The sequence below is a fragment of the Belonocnema kinseyi genome, chromosome 6 (genome assembly GCF_010883055.1).
Source record: "Belonocnema kinseyi isolate 2016_QV_RU_SX_M_011 chromosome 6, B_treatae_v1, whole genome shotgun sequence".
Classification (NCBI taxonomy): Eukaryota; Metazoa; Arthropoda; class Insecta; order Hymenoptera; family Cynipidae; genus Belonocnema; species Belonocnema kinseyi.
Window position 1 is genome coordinate 8459486 of NC_046662.1, and position 19548 is coordinate 8479033.

Consider the following 19548-nt stretch of genomic DNA (forward strand, 5'->3'; position numbering starts at 1 on the left):
TCTTACTGTTTCTTATGAATTGGAAAATTGGTGTAACTTTCAACCAAGTAGATATATTTTCAAAATATTGTAACCAGAAATATGCCCAGAAATGTAAATAACCAGAAAAAAGTCAACAAAATAGTTACATATTCAACCATAGAGATCAATTTTCTAGGAGAATGAATCTTCAAGGTAAAAGTAAATTTTAACAAAAGAGTTTAACTTTCAACCAAGTAGTGGAATTTTTTATCAAAGAGATGAATTTTCAACTAGATTTTTTATTTAAGGAAAAAAAAAATTTTCCACCAGGGTTGAATTTTCAAGTGAAAAGATTAACATTTATTCCAAAAAGACGAATTATCTACAAAATAGATAAATTTCAATTAAAAAGTATGAACAATGGATGTAATTCTAGTCAAGATTTGGACCAATTTTTAGTTCGTATATTTTTTGTTTCTAAAAATTTTTAACGAAATAACTGACTTTTAAGCTGAATGAGATCCATCCCAAAAATAAAGCAGTTAAATTTTCAATTACAAAAATTAATTTTCAATTTAAACAATGCATTTTTAATACAAATTTTTTTCTACAAAACAGTTAAATTTTTTATGAAACTGTTGAATTTTGTACAAAACTGTTGAATTTCTAAGTCAAAAAGTCCATTTTTTTTACAAAACTGTTGAATTTTTAAACCGAGAATATGAATTTACGACGAAAAAATTTAATTTGAAGTAAGTGGTTAACTTTAAACCAAAAAGTTAAGTCTTTAACCTACAAAGATGAATTTTCGACGAAAATTATAATGGTTAACATTTTAACCATAAAAATAGTTACATTTAACTGAAAAAGATACATTTTCAACAAAATAGTTGAATCCTCAGCGAAAACAGATTAATTTCCACCAAAACAATTGCATTTTTAACAAAGCAAAATTAATTTTCAAATAAGAAAAATCATTTTTAATCAACAAATAGGAATTTTGAACAGAATACATCAATTTTCAACCAAAGAGATTGAATTTCATATAAAAAAAGTAATAGTTGATATTTTAGACATAAAATATTTTAAATTTAAATCAGTCAAGAGAAAGAAAGAGTCAACAAACCTGTTGAAATTTCAAGGCTAAAGGAAAACTTTCTACAAAATAGTTTAATTTGTAACCCAGAAATATCCATTTTCAACAAAAAAGTTAATTTTTAAACCAAATGAAAATTCTTTCTAAAAAAATGTTTGACTTTTTAAATAACATTATTACTCTTCAACTGTAAAAGTTAAATTTTCAGTTAAACAAATTAATTTTTAACAAATAAAAATGAATATTCAAAAAGTTGAATTTCTTATGAAAATAATGGAATTTTTAATACGAAAAGAATACGAAAAGAATAGTTAAATTTTCAATTGACAAAATTTATTTTCAACCAAAATTTTTTTTAAATGTGTGTCGAGGAACGCACGGCCATAATAGCATGGAACGTTGCCGAAATGTGTAAAATGCCCGTGGCTTGGGAACGTTCCAATGGGACTTGAGGGGAACCTTCCGTTATTATTATTATTATTTTTAACAACAATTATCTCTTAAGCCGTGCTATTGTGGGCTACAAGTGAAACTTTTCATGAAATTCAAGAAATTTAAGGAAATCATGGAATTCATGGAATTCATGAAATTCAAAGAAATCACGGATAAAAGAAATTTATGAAATGCAAGGAATTCACGGAAATCACTGAATTTACGGAATTAAATTAATTCGCGTAATTCAATAGATTCACAGAATTAATGGAATTCACGAAATTTAATAAATTTAGGAGATTGATGGAATTCAACGAATTCATGGAATTGGACTAATTCATGTAATTACACGATTTGAAGGAATTCAATGAATTCCGTGAATTTCGTGACGGTAAGGGTAAGTTCCCTTTAGGTGCCAGTGGATTCCCAAGGGCGGATATTTTACACGTCCCGGGAACCCGCAGAATGTTCCAGGAACGTTCCGTGGATTAGGAAGTGCTACCAAAAATATTACGAAAAATATTGTCACACGAGAAAAATCTAATATATTATATATAAATAGTTATTATTTTTAATATGAATTAAGTTTGTGCATCAAACTGTGGAATACATGAAGAAAAAACTGATCGTTAAAAATAGATATTGGTTTTAAAATAATTCAAGAAACTTACATTTACAGATGTTTCTCGAGAATACTTTTCAAACAGCAGGTTCAATTATTTCAATAAGTTCCGAACTTTTCTATCGAGAAGGTTTCAAAAAATCTGTAAAGATTTTATTCACTGATAATTTGGAAAACTATTTAATTTTATAATCTTATTAATTGGTTTACGTATGTATTTGGATTATCTAAAAAAAATTGGTTATAAGTTTTTTAATAAATGATAAAAAAATTAAAAAATGAGCTTGGTATTATAAAAGGACCAAAAAAAGGAATTTTCTACCAAAAAATACGATATTTGAAATATTTTTATTTTAAAAATGAATTTTCAACAAAAAGTTCATTTTCAACCTATTAGTGGGTGCTCGCATAACGTAAAATTACGTGGACCATCTCCTTCTGCTTGGCATACAGGCAATAGGTGGAAGGACTCCAAAGACACACTCCCAAGTAGGAATTTGAAACGGCCGATGGCTCTCGAAGCACAGGGTCTTACTTTCGTGTAGATAATTAACAACGCCCTGTTGAGAGTTGTCGTGGCATCGGGTTGTCCTGAGACCTGTCTTAACTCCAAGGGAGCTGGAAAAGCTGAGGGAGTAAATCTCTATATAGATTGACACATTACCCCGTGATAGGAAGCGCCCTAAGACTTGACGACATTTTCATCAGTTCGGGAGTCATCGTATTGTAGGCTGCCAAAAACTGGTCGACAGGACACCATCGTTAAGGCTCAAGGAAGGCCTACACGTGAAGATCCACGGAACTTAGTATCTCCAAAGGTAGCGCAGAGCTTTCATACTGATTCTCGGCACCCCCGAGGATCCGATGATTGTTCTGAGGCGCCTGAGTTTCCAGAACCCCACTCTATGAACAGATTCTTGGAGAGTATATTACAATAACAGTGGGCAAAAAATAGTAAGACTTTTTAATTTAAATTTCGCGCGGAAACCCATTCGTCAAAATATTTTTTTTCTAGGTTGGTATGACTGTCGGTGACATCTGTGCCAAATGTCGCATTAAAATAATAATTAGTGTTTAGTATACGCTTGTCTTTCTGAAGTACAAAAAGTGCATTCGGCGATTTTTACAATGAATGAAATTATTCAACAAAGAAGTTCCATTAAAATTTGTGTGCGGAATCAAATTTCTGGTGCCGAAACGTTCAGAATGTTGCAAAAGGCTTTCGGTGATAATTGTATGTCGCGAGCAAGTGTTTTTGATTGGTACAAATTGTTCAAAGATGGTCGAGAGCGCGTTGACGACGAACCACGTCCAGGACGGCCATCAACATCAACTGATGATCAACACGTCAATAAAATCAAGGAATTGGTGCTCGAAAATCGACGATTAACAGTCAGAGACCTTACTGGCATCGTTAAAATATCGGAAGGATCAGCATGGAAAGACAACTCATGGTTTTTGCATCACGATAATGCGCCGGCTCACACGACTCTCGTTCTTCGTGAGTTTTTCGCCAAAAATTCGACTAATATCGTTCCGCAACCACCCTATTCGCCTGACTTAGCTCCGTGTGACTTTTGGCTATTCTCTAAATTGAAAAAACCGCTCCGAGGCCACCGTTTTGAGTCAACCGAAGACATTAAACATAAATCGCTAAGCGCATTGAAGGCTATTCCGGAAATTGACTTTTAACAACTGTTTCGAGAATTGGAAGAAACGTTGGCACAAGTGTATTGGGGCCGGGGGGATTACTTTGAGGGGGACAATATAGATTTGGAAGAATAAATAAAAAATTTTAAAAATATGAACAAAGTCTTACTATTTTTTGCCCACAGGGAACCAGTCCGAAGGAAACGGACTGGGTTCTCGCTGTAGGTCTCCCTGAAACAGCAATGAGGGCCGTCGCGGCTCTTGAATACCAACCTTATCTAGGAGAGTGTAATGTCTTGTTCCAGGTTAACCAACAGAGGTCCTCATGGAATCTAGAAACATCCAGAGATGCCCCGAATTAGTTGATCAATGGCTGAGACGGGAATATATATAAGTAGACGAACTTGAATAACAGAAAAGGCTTCTCGGCAGTCTTAACCAGGCGTATGCCACTGGAACAGACAGGCATTGCTCTAATCTAAGAATCCTGATTATACAGGGAAAGAATTAGTACCTTAGGAGGGTGTAACTCTACATACAAGTGTCTGCGCGAAAAAACAACAAGGACATGCATAGCCGTCTAGTTTATGGGTGCCATTTTTCTTGCTAAACTCTGCTTTAGGGACCTTATCGTCATTAAGGCCCCCACCTCCTAGAGAAGTGAAGGTTCTAATTCAGCCCTGCCAGAAGAATAAAATTCCTCTGCTATTGGGCTGTGGGGAGCTAATCAGTTTGATCAGTGTTCAGTTTGTTTGCGTGCTAGGCCAGATAGTAAGCTGATTAGAAAGCATGTTACGCCGGAGTTGACTCGGAACCAGATGAGGTGAAGGCATAATTTGGGAAGTAGTATAGCGGGGATGTCCGCAGGGGGATTATACTTGACAACCTCCTTATTAGGGTAAATGAGGATACGCAAATACGCAGGGATACGCGAATGACTTTATAATTCTAATCAAGGTGGCTCATATGAAAACACTTGTGGGTCTTAGAAGGTAAGCACTGCGAATCTTTAAGCCCTAATGCGATAGCTCAGGGCTCTCCGTAAATCCGGGAAAGACCAGCATGGTCATTTTGAAGAGAAAGTACAAAGTCCCGAAAGTTGACGCTCCTACGTAGGGCGCTACGAAAGTTTTGCAATACGCGAAACCTATTGGAAGAAGAGAGATGACCCTTGCGTCATTAGAAAGAGCCTCAAAAATTAGGAAGAGGAAGCCTGTTGACTCAGGTCTCAGTACAGTTTAAGCATGCAGCCTGGAACGACTAGGAAATGGCGCCGTGGACAAATAAGAATATCGTGCGATATTGGGTTAGGATTGTCCGCATCGCACAACAATTTCTCGATGGTACAAACAGTTCAAAAGGGGAAATTTTGGTCTTGCGGAGCAAATGGCAGTATTCTTTAAGAAATCTCGACTCAGCACCTGGCTATTCCACCACCACAATGCACTGGCTGACAGAGCGAAGGTCACAGTAGCTTTTTTGGTCAAATCTGGACCGACTATTCTAGATCACCCTCTTTACAGTCCAGATATTGCTCCCTGTGACTTTGGTTTGTTTCCGGAAATAAAAAAACAACTAAAAGGGCGTCGATTTACTAACGAAACTGACCTTTTGACGGCATGGGACCAAGCGTGTGCAGATCTTCCAGAAGAAAAGTGACAGGGTTGGTTCGATGACTGATTTCGACGTATGGAAAAGTGTATTCACTGCGGTGGAAAGTATTTCGAAAAACTATAAAAGGTTCGTCTGTACTGCAAAACTTTCATAGCGCCCTATGTATCTTCCGTGGTAAGCGGCTGATGATCTCAGATTCAGTTAAATACCTGGGTGTAATGTTGGATAGAAAAGTCAACTGGGCGAAGCATCTGGAGACCTAATGCAAAAAGTTCATCACGATATTTGGATGTGCAAAAGAGCCTTTAGCTTCACATGGGATTTAAGAACTAAAATGTTTGCATGGCTCTACTCTACTGTTCTTAAAATAAGGTTTCTATACCGTTGAATAACACCTAAACGTTGTGATAATCGCAGGAGCAGCTCGCGTGATGGTCCGCGTCACATGAGCAAAAAGATGGACTTAGGGGACTCAACACGGTAGACTCCCAATAGCATCAGTACAGTGATAATTTTAGGAATGAGGCAAGTAAGAATAACAAAACACTACAACTTCACAAATATTTTACGCATCTACATTCCAAGCAAGGATATGTGGAAAACACTACGTCACAAATATTTTACGCATCTACATTCCAAGCAAGGATATGTGGAAAACACTACAACGTCACAAATATTTTACGCATCTACATTCCAAGCAAGGATATGTGGAAAACAAATTATAACCCTTGTTTCCAAGGGGCTATCCTGGGCTATATATACAGGATAAACAGAGGTCAAGGAAATTCTGAGATTACATGAGAAAGACCTAAGGATAGTGAATCAGATGTTCGCAGGGCACAACCGCTTGAATTATCATAAGAACAAGATAGGATTAAATTCCACAACAAAGTGCAGGAAATGCGACAGGGATGATGAAACATCCCCACATGTCTTATTCCAATGCCCTGCATTAGCTACACTATGAAAAATAATGGCAATCTTCCCATACGAATGTATGATATTTTCCCCACACTTTTGAATATCCCACACAAGCATGGAAATGTTGCCTTGTTCACTTGTAAATTTCTCATACACGTCGAGAATCCCATACACTGGTTTGGGAAAACTTCCAGTCATGTATGAAACTTTGTTGCGCGGCTGCACAATGCGCAGCTGAGTGAAACGCGCATGTGCTGTAACTATGGTGAATGGAAGAGAAGGAGCAGAATATAATACAATCATAGCGTCAAGCATCTAATCCATTATAGTTTAAGTACACACTTGTGAAACATTTTGGAGTTGGACTAGTGAAACAGTTAAATTTTGAGTTGGAATAAGATTCAGTGCAATCAGACATTTTTCAATGTAATGTAGTATAAATATAGTTTTAAAATTATTTCAATAAAACGTTTTAAGATTAAAAATAAATAGTTTAATATTGGCGTTTAATTCTAGTATGGGAAAAATTGCAAACTGGGTATGGAAAAAATACAACCAACGTATAGTAGAATTGTCATTTTCCCTGTGTTTGGGCATGGGAAAAATGCAAACCCAGCGTGGGAAAAATACAACCAATGCACACATCTCATACCGATGTGGTTTACCATAGATTTTCCTTACAGTGTAGTCCTCCATTAATTGTCTTATAGAAACATATAAAAATAAACAAATAGGTATGTATAACTACATAGATCCATGTAGAAAATTTATAAATTCTATATGGTTCTATATATCCTTTTGTCCATTTTTATAAGTTTCTATAAGTCAGTTGATAGAGGTAGGCTTAGGCAACAAACATTTGGGGTTCATTTCACGGAATCCAAGGAAATTAGAACGCAATCAGTGCTTGATATCTTGGGCTCCACTAAAAGGTCTGGAATCAGCTACCAAGAGGGAACTGTTAAAGGTGTAGCACAATGGACGATATAGCCTGAGCACCAAGGTGGTTCCCCGCCCGGCTATAAATTCAACTTAGCTAATTTGTGGATGACCCCTTCTGGACTTTTTTTTAATTTGACTAAAGAAACAGAGTAGGCCACATGAAAATAGAAGATACGTATTTTTTGTTTGAAAAAAAAATCTATAGGACTAAAAAATGTTTGCAAACTTTTTTTTTTAAATTTACTAAATATGAATTTATCGTTTTTGCTGCAATATTAAGTCCTTAAAAAAACCGTGTCTTCCATTTTTATGTGGTCTAGAATATTTTTCGGACTAATTTCAAAAATTCGCACATGTATTTTTTTTGATCACTTAAGTATGTATGTAACCTGCATTTTTGTTGTATTAACTATTAATATGCAATAAACTTTATTAATTAAATTTGTTTTTAAAATTGTCATTTCTGAGCAGTAATTTAAATCTTAAATTACCTAACACATTCATCATGAACCAGGTCGACCAAGACTATTATTATATTAAAAGATAAAAAGTAAGATATACATAATTATATGTACAGAAATCATCGGATTAATGGATCTACATACAAATTTCTAACGTGAACGTAATCGCACCGATGATAAATACAATTATGTCTAGAACACTTTGCAAGATGTAGTTTTACACGTTCGAATCTTAAAATAATGTGAAATGCTTAGTAACTATACGAAGTTTAGGTCAGACTGAGAATATTAAGTAAGCATTCGTGTAAAGCTTTAAAATTAGAAAGAAATTAGAATACAAGGAATTTTTCTACTTTAAATATGACATTTCTAATTTTAGTTTTATATTTTTCCAAAAATTTATTTAAGGAGATGAGACATATCCCCAGAATTTTTAAGAATTCGGTTGAGCACCTTAGTAAAAATTTTGCTCATAAGTATCTAACGGTACTTATGTTCATTAAATTCTCATCGTTAAGTGTGCTTTGAAGTAATAAAAAATACATCAATTTCTGAAAACACGTCTATCAATACGGGAATAGAAATATTTTAGAAAACATTTTACTTTTAAACCCGAAAAAATAAATTGTTAACAAAGAAGTTAATTTTACAACATACAGTTGAATCTTTAATTAAAATAGATCAATTTTCAAACAAAAAAGGTGGAGTGTCTACGAAAAGAGATGAATTCTTAATCCAAAAAGACGAACTTTCTATAAAAGAGTTGCATTTTTTAAAAAAGATTAATTTTATAACCAAAAATCGAAGAGTTAAACGTTCAGTAGAAAAAATTAATTAAAAGAAAAACGAATTTTCAACAAAATAGTTCAAACCTCTATCAAGAAATTTAACTTTGGACCACATAGTCGAATTTTCAACCAGAAAAAATGAATTCTCGATGAAAAAAACGTCGTTTTAGAAAACAGTTGACTTTTAAACCCAAAAATATGAATTTTCAACAACAAAAAAGTTCAATTTTCAACGAAGAAAGATGATTTTTCACCTAATCAAATTTAACTAATAAAATAATATTTTAATAAATCTGTTTAAAATTCAAACAAGTGTTTGAATTTTCCAATTTTTAACAAAGGAAGAAAGTCGAATGTTTTAGAAAACAGTTAAATTTTTAAACCGAAAATATGAATCTTTAGCGAAAAAGTTAGTTTTCAACCAAGAGAAATGACTTTTCAACTAAAAAAATTCTGGAAATAAAATGAATTTTTAACATATTAATACACCGTTCAACGGCATAGTAACATTTTAACTCTAAAAAGATGAATTTTCAGTCAAAAATGTAATAGTTTTAACCAATAACTTTCAATTTTCAATCAGAAATGGAGCAGACAAATTTCTCAGCTAACAAGATTAATTTTTAAAAAAAATTTGAACCAAAGAGATGAATTTTTAACTAAAATCTAGATAAAAAGAATGTCTAATAAATAATTGAAATTTTACGCCAAAAATGAAATGTTTGATTTTTTAATTAAAAGCGATCAGTTTTGAGCAAAAAATATAACAGTTAAATTTTTAGATATGAAAAGTAATTTTTAAACAAAAAATTAATGTTCAACAAAGTAGTTCAAAGTTCAACAAATAAAATTAATTTGGAAAAAAGTAGTTCAGCTTTCAACGAAATAGTTAAATTTCAACATAACAGTTAAATTTTCAAGCAAACTGAATTCTATCAATTTTCAGCCAAAAGTGGAATAATTAAACTTTCAGATAATAAAAGTAACTTTCAACCGAATAATTAATTTTTCAACAAAATAAGTCAAAACTCAAAAATAAGAATTTTTGATAAAGTAGCTCCACTTTCAAACAAATTATGAATTCTCAACGAAATGTCTAATAGTTGAGTTTTCAACTAAATATAATAAATTTTCAACCAAAAATAGAATTGTTCAATTTTCTTTCACAAAAATTAATTTTCAATAAAAGAAAAGAAGATTTTGAATAAAATAGGTCTATAATCAAACAATACCAGGGATGGCGAACAAAGTATCTCAGTTCTCAAAAAAGTATTTAAATTTCAAGAAAATTATTAATTTTCAAATAAAAGTAGTAAAATTTTTAATCCAAAAAGATAAATTTTCAACAAATTAGCTCCACTTTCAACCAAATAGTTACTTTTTTAACCAATAAAATGAATTTTTAATACAACTAGTTCAACTTTCAACCAAGTAGTCAATTTTTCAACCAAATAATTATATTTTGAATGAAATAGTATAATGTTTAACCCAAAAAGACGAATTTTTAACAAAGTAGTTCCAGTTTCAACAAAAAGATGATAAGTTTGATATTATTTTAAAGATAATCACTCTTGATCTGACATTGAACTGAAGGTATAGGTGCATTTTTAACAATTGATATCTATTAATATCTATGATTTAAAACTTTAATTAAAAAAAAAAAAGTTTCATAATAAAAATTGCTGCTTGTTCTGTGATTTAATATCATAGTAAAAGTTCTTACCGCCTCTTACCCCGCGATCTGAGAAACGGCATCGACCAGCAGTTCTAGGAAGGCCAAGACCGGGGGGACAGAAATCGAGTGTTTGGTGTATTCCACCTTAGATGAAATATTGTATTTTTTTGTAAAGATTTGTCATTCTTTTGTTAAATTTTGTACATTTTTCTACAAAAAAGTGCATGCTTGAACAACTGTTTGAACAAAGTAGTACAACTGTCAATAAAGTAGTTAAATTTTCAATCTAAAATTAGAAATCTTCAAGGTAGATCACGGAGAAAGATACGTTCTTCCAGATATGTATTTTGTTAAAAAAAAGTTATAATGCTGAACAACTGTGATTTAAACGTCTCGGCGGGGTCCAATTAGTTCCAAATGATTAATTCGTGTATCACCTGTCTAAATTCTGTTAGCTGTCACTCGACGAGATAGTTTAAAATGGTGGGAGGGATTAGTAATTCCATTAACAGGTTTGCTTGATCCTCGCAAACCATACGGTAACATGTGGTGCCAATGACCTTTTTCTATAATGAGAAGTGCCTATATGACGGTGACGATGATGATGACGATTGAACTTAATAAGGCAAAAACAAGATCTTATCAAATCGGAATTTAAAAAAAAAAAAAGAAACAAGTCACCATCACTTTTAACCGTACGAAATTTTAACATCCTATTCGAGATTTGCTACTCACGTGCAAAACACAAAACTATTATTATACGGAGATAAATATATGTATATTGATCTAGTTTCTAGCCTTTTCTTTTAAACTATAATAAATTTTGAACAAAAATATTTCCAGTATACTGAAAAGGACAACAAAATATGTAAATAAAAATAAATAAAAATCTCGCGTTTTTCACCGAAATATGCGAATAAATTGTTTTAAATAAAATTAATGCATATAGGTAATATATTAAATTAAAAATGAAACGCTTCCGATTTCAGTTAAAATATATTGCATTTTCAGCAGAATAGTTTAATTTTTAACTAAAAAGTAAATATTATCAAAGAAAGAGTTAAGTTTTCCACCTGAGTTTTCAGATAATTAATTTATAATAAAAAAACAATTAAAATTTCAACAAAAAATAAAAATTTTTACCAAATAGTTAAATTGCTAAACTACAAAGATGAATTTTAAACCCAGTGGTGGAATTTTTAAATAAAAACATTAAATTCCAAACAAAAAAAGTTCTGTTTTTAACCAAATAGTTGAATCTTTAAACCAAAAAGATAAATTTCCTATTCAAAAATGCAAATATTCAACAAGAAAGTTGAATATTCAACTAAGAAAGATGAATTTTCAGCCAAGAACTTGTCTACCATAAAAGATAACATTTCAATAGATAAGGACGAATTTTCGACAAAAAGGAAGATCTTATGAACAAACTAGTAGAATTTTAAAAAAAAATTCAACTTTCATAAGAATAGTGAAATCTTCAGCCATTAAAACTAATTTTTAACATTTTACAAAAACAGCTACATTTTCAACTGAAAACGGTACATTTTTAACCAAAAATGGAATACCTCAATTTTTTGTAAAAAAAGAATAATATTTAGCAAACAAAATAAACGATTTTTTAACAAAATAGATCAATCTTTAGCCAATAAAATTAATTCTTAACATAGTAGTTCGGCTTTGAATTAAACAATATAAAATTTGACCAAAAAAGATGACCTTTTTAAAAAAATATTCAAAATTTCAAAAAATAAAATAAAATTGTTAACCAATTTGTTGAATTTTCAAACTTAAAAGGTGTATTTTCAACCAAATAGTTAAATTTTTAAGCAAAAAAGATGATTTGAAAAATAATAGTTTAATATTCACTTCAAAAGGACCAATTTTCTATCCAACAGGATGAATGTCAAACAAAAAAGTTAAATTTTTGAACAAAATGGTTGATTTTTCAACTAAATAAATAAATTTTAACCAATTAATTGAATTTTAAAAAAAGAAACAAAATATTTTTTAAAAAAAGTTTAATCTCAAACCAAATGATGAATTTTCTATAAAAAATATTAATGTTGAACAAAAACAGCTACATTTTTTAGCAGAATACCTCAATTCTCAACAAAATAATTCAATTTTCAATTATATAGTTGAATCTTTCAACCAAGAAATGGATGTTTAATTATTTAGTATCACTTCCAAAAAATTAGTTGAATTTTCAATATAAAAAGGTGAATTCTTATTGAAAAATGAAACTGTTAGATTTTCAACTGAAAAAGGTCAATTTTGAACAAAAAATGGAATACCTCAATTTTATGTAAAAAATAATAATATTTAACAAACAAAAAAACGATTTTTTAACAAAATAAATTTTTAACTTAATAGTTCGACTTTGAATATAAAAATAAAATTTTTGACCAAAAAAGATGACCTTTAAAAAAAATAGTTGAAATTTCCATAAAACAATAAATTTTTAACCAATTTGTTGAATTTTCAAACTTAAAAGGTGTATTTTGAAGCAAACAGTTCAATTTTCAAGCAAAAAAGATTATTTAAAAAATAACAGTTTAATATTCACTTCAAAAGGACGAATTTTTTATCCAAAAAGATGAATATTGAACAAAAAGGTTAAATTTTCGAACAAAATACTGCAATTTCCAACAAAATAATTAAGTGTTTAAATAAAAAAATGATAAATTTTCAACTAATGTAATCCTTTTTAAACAAGAAAGACAATTTTTTAACCAGAGGGATGAATTTTGAATTGAAATTATACATTTTCAAGGCAAAAAATGTTTAATTTGTAATAAAAAAAGTTGGATTCAACCAAAAATGTCGAAAGATTAATAAAACTGGTAAATTCTTAACAACAAATTTCATTTTCAGCCAAGAAAGCCAAAAAATGTTTTATATCATTTTATAATTTTAAAAAATAATTAAAATTTTTTTCAAATTTTTCAACAAAATAGTTCAATCTAGTAAATTAGTAACATTAATTTTGAACAAAATAATTATACTTTCAACAAAATAGTTGAATTCTCAACCAAAAGATCACTTTTTAACCAGGAATGACACAATTAAATTTTCAGCTGAAAAAATCTATTTTAAACTAAAAAAAAAAAGAATTTTTAACAAAAAGGTAATTTTAAACAAATTAATTGAACTTTGTACCAAATAGGTTCATTTTCTACTAAATGAAATTATTTTTGAACACATTTTTTCAACTTTCAACCATAAACTTGAGTTTTCAATAAAAAATGATAAATTCTTAATGAAAAATTTAATAGTTGAATTTTCAGCTAAAAACAATTTTCAACAAAAAATGGAATGGATAAATTTTCATTCAGGAAAATTAATTTTAAACTAAAATACCAAACGATTTTCCAACAAAAAATTTCGATATGCAACTAATAAAATGAATTTTTAACAAAATAGTTCAATTTTTAATAAAATAATTTAATATATTATTATTAATATATTAATTTAAGTGAAAAATCAAGAATACCATCAGGTATCCTATAATTTCATGCAACAGCCATCAAAATATTCAACAATATATTGCTAAGAAATTAATATTTAAATATTTTTAAAAATCTTTTCACTGCCAACATCGCGACCTTCTTCAGCAATCTCAATGATTGCAATCACTTGCTTCAACTTGCTTATAATGCATAGGCTCGTAGTGGACAATGATGCTTGTGGTTCTTGATGATAAGAGGAAGACCTTCGTCGATCGACGCGACGTGGACGTGCAATGAATCCTTACTCATTCTCTTCACATGAAAAACGAAAGAGAGTAACAAGAAATAAACGATCGATTCTAAACTGCTTGCAAAAAAGTGCTACTTGTCGTTTATCATAAACGTAACGTAAATTTATAACTCTTGATTATGGGTCATTATTATCACAATCGCATTCCTGTGCAACCACATTAGGGTTGTCCATTTTTCATCGTAAGAAAAAAATGGTTGTATCTCAACTTCAACTCGTGAAATGACCTAGGAATTTTGTAAAAAAAAGCGGAAATTTATACCGAATTATCTATGAAGCCTTGAATTTCATTCAAGACAAAACAAAATTTAAAAAATCTCCATGGTTCCCGAGATATGACTAAAAATGTCCAAGCGTTTCTGCTCAGATCTTGTACCTTAAATTCAACTCGTGCTGTGACCTAAGATAGTTGTAGAAAAAAGCGGAAATTCATACCGTAGAGTCTTTGAAGCCTTGAATTTAATTGAAGCAAATAAAATCAGAAAAATCTCTATGTGTTTCCGAGATATGAATAAAAATGTCCAAGCGTTTCTGTGTCAAGTTATAGTCGTCGATCATCGCTGCCGCCCACGATATTGTTGATGGCAGAAAATTCATTAGATTTTGTACGTTAACTTCAACTCGTGCTGTGACTTAGGAAACTTGTGGACGAAGTTGAAATTAACCTTAACTTCAACTCATTCTGTGACTTAGGACGCTTGTGGAAAATATCTGAAATTGAAAGGATGCAATTTTTAAAGTCACATCTTTAATTTAAGCCAGTAAAATCTAAAAAATCTGCATAGGTTCCCGAGATATGACCAAAAATGTCCAAGCGCCTGTGCCCCAAGATTCAGTCGCCTAAGCAGCCTGTAACTTGATGCCGAAACGCTTGGACATTTTTAGTCATATCTCAGAAACCCGGACAGATTTTTAAAGCTTTATTGGCTTGAATTAAAGATAAGAGTTTAAAGACTGTATGGTATGAATTCAACATTTTTACTACAGCTTTCCTAGGTTATGCTACGAGTTAAACTCCAGGTATAAAATTCGAGAAATTCTTGCATTTTTTCTATAATTTCTCACGTGGTATATTCTCTTTAAAAGAGCTAAAATTTTTCTATTAGAGACCATTCGACGCGGAATTTCATAAGCTTTCCGTCAGTTTTTTATTAAGTTTCTCGGTTCCTTTTTGTAAGAGTAATCACGTTTTAAAGTCAGTAGTGATTTTTAATAATACTCGCACTAGTCGCACTGACAATTTTCGACGTCAGTAAAACAAAAAAACAAAAATACACAAACTTAATGAATTGCTTCTTATTTTAAAATGTTGATAACAGCACAAATTTTTTAATTACATATTTTCTGAAAAGTAAGGCCTTAAATAAAATGTAAATTAAACTGGAGCGACTCATTTGTGAAAGGAAAAGTTTTTGCGTGCGTCCAAGTAGCTTCAAAATAAAAAATTATGGAAAATCGACCCGTACCATACAAATCAAACAAAGGCGTTTGGAGTGCTGTAAATTGTTTAAAGTTTTAAATAAGATTGTTATATTATTAATAAAAAAGGTGTATTTTTAACAAAAAAGACGAATTTTCAAGAAAATAGATGAATTTTCAACTGAAAAAGTTGAAATTTCAAACAACAATAAAATAATTACATTTTCACTTTAGAAATTATTTTTAAATTTAAAAAAAATAATGTTCGATCAAAAACGTTAATTTTCTACCACAAAAAATCAATTTTCAATTAATTGCCCAAACTATAATTGAATTTTTAACTAGAAAAAATTTTTGAACTGACAATGAAATAATTCTATTTTCAGTATAAAAATAATTAACACGAAAAAAACCAATTCTCAACGAAAATGTAATAGTTGATACCTTATAACCAAAAACAATTTTAATTTTCAATGAATGAAATATTTTTATTCTCTATCAAAATAGTTGAATTTTGAACAAAATTGTTGATTTTTTATCCAAAAATGGATGACTTTTTAATAAAATTATCGAATTGTGAAAAAAATAATTTAATTGTCAGCCAGGAAATACAATTTTTAACAAAAAAATATTATTTTTCAACGAAAAATACAAGAACAAACTTTTTCATCCGAAAAGAATTAACTTTTAACCAAAAATAGTTGGATATTTTCTCTCTTGAAATAACTTAAAAGAATTCATTCTGGAAAGAGATTCAAAAAAATATTTTTTTGTTGCAATGAAAATTTTTATTAGACTAGCAGACAAAAAAGAAGAATTTTCAACAAGATACATGGATTTTCAACGAAAGATTGTAATTTTCCTCTAAAAAATATAAATTTGCAACCAAACACTTGAATTTTCGACTAAAAAAAACTTATCCAAAAGTAGAATATTTAAATTTTCAGATAAAAAAATTCATTTTAAACTAAAACACACTTTTTTAACCATAAAAGAAGGATTAAAAAAAATAGTTACATTTATAAGTAGAGAGATGAATTTTCAACTAAAATGATCAACCTTAAAAAAAATAGCTTTTACACAAAATTGTTGAATGTTCTAGAAAAACTAATTTTTAACCAGAATAAATGAATTCTCAACACAAAATTTAATAGTTGCTATTACAATCAAAAAATGTTTTTATTTTAAATAAAAATCGGTGAGTTTCGAACCAACAAAATTATTTTTCAATCAATAGGTTCAATTTGCTGCCAAAAAGACGAATTTTTAACAAACAGCATACATGTGCAACGAAATGGTTGAGTTTTCAACTAAATAAGATCCATTTTTTTTACAGAGAAAGGCGAATTTTCAAACTAACTACATGAATTTTCAACCAAATAGTTAAATCTTCAATTTAAAAGATCAATTCTCAAAGGAGAATGCAATAGTTGTATTTTTGACTAAAAACGACCAATTTTCAACCAAAAATCGAAAAGTTAAAATTTCAGTCAAGAAAAGTAATTTTCAACTAAAAAAAACAAACAAAAAAATAATTTTCAACAACATAGTTAAATTTTCTAAAAAGTAGATTACTGTTTCACCAAGTAGTGGAATTTTCTACCAACAAGCTGAATTATTAACTAGGAAGATGAATTTTTCTACCGAAAAAGATGAATTTTCAACTGTACATATGAATTTTTAACTAAAAATGATTTATTGTTAACAAAGAATAAAATAGTTAAATTTTTAGCCAACAAAATTAATTGTCACACAGAAAAAATTTCAACTATATTAGTTTAGAATTATTTGGATGAACTTTTTAAATTACTCTGAATTACGTGTAGTAAGCTGGATTATTTTCTATGACATTAGATTACAAATTCAGATAACTGAGCGATCCAGCGGATAACAGCCCAGTGGGCACAAAATTTGGCGACGTCTTTACGACAGCGTTACGACATCTTTACGACATTTTTACGACATCCTATGTCCGTGTCGTTTTGGTGTCTTTACGATATCGTAAAGACATCGTCAGATCATACGACGTTTTTACTATATCGTAAAGACACCTTAACGGCATGGACATAGGATATCGTAAAGTTGTCGTAAAGATGTCGTAAGGACATTTTGTGCCCACTGGGCAAGTTGTTTCCCTCGCGACTTGTTTAATTTCCTGCAAAAATGAAGCTATCAAAAGATAGACTTGATTCTATTTAGAGAAGAACCGAAGCCTGAATCCTTGATAGGGACTCATCCGAACGGAAAAAGGATTAAAATTGATTCAAGAAAATATTTGTCTCAAGAAAATGTACTAGATTAAAGAAAATAGATTTTCTTCATTCAAAAAATAGTTTCTTTAATTAAAGAAAAATTATGCTGAGTGATTCAGATGGTTGTTTACGAAAATTTTAACACCTTTTTTTTGACAAAAATGAGACTTGATTCCATGTATCTCCCAAACTTGATCTTATATTGTATGAAGCAGTGGATATGAATTAATATTGAATGAAGAAAATGTCGTTACGAATACGGACAAAATATTTTCTTGATCTGAAAAAATGTTTCTTGTCTCTAGAAAATGTACTAGGTCAGAAACTAGATTTTCTTCATTCAAGAAACGCTTTCTTTAATTGAATAGAAAAATTTGGCTAAATGGTTCAGATTGATATTGATGAAAATTTTAACAGATGTTTTTTCGTCATAAAATAGACTTGTTTCTATATATCTTCCGAAGTCGATTTTATATTTTATGAAGCAGTAGATATACCTGGTCAACAACTATACGGAAAGAGAATTAATTTTGAATCAAGAAAATACTAGTCTCAAGAAAATGTACTAGATTGTAGAAACTAGATTCTCTTCATTCAAGAAATGCTTTCTTTAATTGAAGAGAAAAAATGGCTAACCCAGTGGGTACAAGGATTGGCGACGTCTTTACGACATCGTTACGACATCTTTACGACAACTTTACGACATCCTATGTCTCTGTCGTTAAGGTGTCTTTACGATATCGTAAATAAGTCGTATGATCTGACGATGTCTTTACGATATCGCAAAGACACCGAAACGACATGGACATAGGATGTCGTAAAGTTGTCGTAAAGATGTCGCAACCATGTCGTAAAGACGTCACCAAATTTTGGGCCCACTGGGAAGTGATTCAGATTGTTATCGAGGAAAATTTAAACACATCTTTATTCGTCAAAAACGAGACGTGTTCCCATATATCTCCCAAACTTGATTTTCTATTGTATGGAGCAGTGGATATATTTTATCAAGAACTATCCGGAAAAATAATTAATATTGAATCAAGAATACGTTACGCATACGGACGATAGAATATTTTCTTGATCCACGAAATATTTCTTGTTTGAATGAAACGTACTAGATTAAAGAAACTAGATTGTCTTCATTCAAGAAACAGTTTCTTTAATTGAAGAGAAAAATTTGACTGAGCGATTCAGATTGTTTTGTTGACGAAAATTCTAATGCATGTTTCTCAAAAAATAGACTTGATTTCATATAAAGAACAATTGAAATCTGATTGTCTCACCCGAACTTGATTTTATATTGTCGGTATATTTCCTCAACACTTATATGGAAAAAGAATTAATATTGAATTAAGAAAATATCGTTACAAATACCGATAATGCAATATTTTCCTGATCCAAGAAAACACTGTTGATCTCAAGAAAATGAAGATGAAGAAACTAGATTTTCTTCATCCAAGAAACGGATTCTTTAATTGAAGAGAAATATTTTTCTGAATGATTCAGACTGTCCTTGATGAAAATTCTAACACATGTCTGTCAAATAATAGACTTGATGCCATATAAAGAACAACTGAAACCTAATCCTCTTTACGGACTCACCCGAACTTGATTTCATATTATATAGATTAGTCGATATATTTGGTCAACAACTACATGGAAAAAGAATTAATATTGAATTAAGAAAATATCGTTACTAATACCGATAATGCAATATTTTTCTGATCCAAGAAAACATTGTTCGTCTCAAGAAAATGAAGATGAAGAAACTAGCCTGAAGAAACTAGATTTTCTTCATCCAAGAAACGGGTTCTTTAATTAAAGAGAAATATTTTGCTGAGTGATTCAGATTGTCCTTGATGAAAATTCTAACACATGTCTGTCAAATAATAGACTTGATGCCATATAAAGAACAACTGAAACCTAATCCTCTTTACGGACTCACCCGAACTT

At 30.4% G+C, this 19548-nt stretch overlaps 1 protein-coding gene across 2 annotated transcripts in view; it reads right to left on the bottom strand.

The window, feature by feature from the left end:
• Window positions 1-19548, bottom strand: part of LOC117174193 (pigment-dispersing hormone peptides) — a 97289-nt gene that overhangs the window by 17779 nt on the left and 59962 nt on the right. Inside the window, exon 1 of one of the 2 annotated variants that reach the window (XM_033363050.1) lies at window positions 2776-2949. The exons of the other annotated variant lie outside the window; for it this stretch is intronic. The gene's annotated coding sequence lies outside the window, so the exon portion shown is untranslated. Of the gene's footprint in view, window positions 1-2775; window positions 2950-19548 lie in introns of those variants that run through there. 2 annotated transcript variants of the gene reach the window in all.